This window comes from Echinops telfairi, unplaced genomic scaffold (assembly GCF_000313985.2).
Source record: "Echinops telfairi isolate 266 unplaced genomic scaffold, ASM31398v2 ScPeMD7_5;HRSCAF=22, whole genome shotgun sequence".
Classification (NCBI taxonomy): domain Eukaryota; kingdom Metazoa; phylum Chordata; class Mammalia; order Afrosoricida; family Tenrecidae; genus Echinops; species Echinops telfairi.
The window spans coordinates 14,904,304-14,906,077 of record NW_022103901.1 but is presented as its reverse complement, the minus strand read 5'-3'; the positions used below and the strand labels follow the sequence as shown (position 1 = coordinate 14,906,077).

General features: G+C 43.0%; 1 non-coding gene across 1 annotated transcript; it reads left to right on the top strand.

The window, feature by feature from the left end:
• The first annotated feature begins 444 nt into the window (after positions 1-444).
• On the top strand, positions 445-576 carry LOC115868023. The gene has a single exon (XR_004045381.1). It is a non-coding gene; the product is annotated as a small nucleolar RNA SNORA18 (small nucleolar RNA).
• Positions 577-1,774: the final 1,198 nt, after the last annotated feature.

The following is a 1,774-nucleotide window of genomic DNA, read 5'->3' as shown; positions in this document are numbered from 1 at the left end:
TTAGTGATAGGTGCACATGTCTTCCGGATGGATGCCCTTCTATCATTATAAAATGTCCTGTCTCCCTAACACTTTTGTCTTAAATTCCGCTCTGTTTCGCCATTACACACTCTTAGGATTGTCCAGTATGTCTTATTCCATGCCTTCACTTCCAACCTACTTGTGCCTATGACTCAAAAGACAGCATATATTTAGGTCATGTTTTTTTTAAAAAAATCCATCTGCCACTCTCTGCTTTTGGTTTTCATGTCGAGCCCATTTAGATTTAATCGAATTACTGACTTAGGTAATTTTTCAGTCTTTTCCCTCCCTCTGCTCCTCCATGACTGCCATCTTGCTAAATATTTTCTAGTGTACTTTTCGTTTCTGCTCCTCTACATCGTTCGGGTTATCCTCTTCACACTCCCCTGGGGATTGCAACTCGTTTTTTAGCTTAAAGAATCAGCTGAGGTCTATCCCGATGGGGCCTTGTCTGTAGACCCACATCATTGGAAACGCCTCACAGAGTAACTCTGGTCTGCTTTACTCGCAGAACTGCTATTGGTTGGATCTGTGAGGAAGAACTAATTTGTAGAAAGAAAAAAAAAAGAATCAGCTGTACATTAATACACCTTAATTTCAATAGCACACAAAAACTTTGCTCCTATCTCACTCCATCCTTAGTTCTCCTTTGAGCTATTACATCTTTAAAAATTTTAAACCCATCCACATTGTACACATTGAGCAACTGTCTTCTAAAGCTATAGATGCAGTTGAGTGAAAAATGCAAGTCCATTTTTTTCCATTTCCCTGTGCAGCTTCCTTTGTTCAGTATCGCTTGTGCAGAACTCCACTTGTTTTTCTCGTAGGGCAGGCTGGCTAGCACGGATTCTCTCAGCTTTTACCTTGGCCTAGGAATGTCTTCATTTGTCCTTTGTTTTTGAAGAATAGTATTTGCTGGATCAACTCCTTGGTTGACAGCTTCGGATTTTTTCCTTTCAACATCTGAATGCCTCTGGCCTCCACGGTTCCCATAAGAAGTTGGCTGTTAATCTGATGAAAGGGTCGTCTGGGATGAGTCCCTTATGTACTGCTGTCAAGGTCCTTTCGTCGTTCAGTAGGCTACGTTCCAAGATCGGCATCTCATTGAAGTGATCCGATTGTGAATTTGTTGTGCTTCTTGCAGATTGCTTTCCCAACAGATTGGGGGGGGTATGTGTGTGTGACTGCTACTGTTACATTTCATTCTTCCTCTTTCTCTCTCTCCTCTGGAGACTCCCACCACGTGGATGCTGGGGAGCCTGTGGTGTCTCCACAGGTTCCTGTTCATCTCCCTCCATCCTTCTTACTGGTTCTCTGACTGACCAACCCTAATTGACCTGCCTTCAGGTTCCCTGATTCTTTTTGTAGCTCCCACTACCTAGCAAATGTTTTCATTTTGGTTTTGGTACTTTCCAGTTCCAGACTTTTTTCACTATTACAGAAGGTTTATTGAACAGCAAAACCTTACTGTGACGAATGTACCCAAGTGAATCCGTACGCCATAATGAAACAGGCTCTCTGGAAAGGGGGCCTGGGAAACGACTGATTGATCTGCCGGCACAGCCGCATGACTTACTCTGTTCCAGCTTTCTACGATTTCCTCTTTGTTCCACCATCCCACTGTTCATCTGCCCGCTATTTGTCACATTCACAGATTCATCACAAGATGCAGAGGGATCAACTCCCCACAAGATTCCTTGAACATATCTACCACTTAATTTCAAGAATAACCTTGCTAAGCAACAAAGCCCAC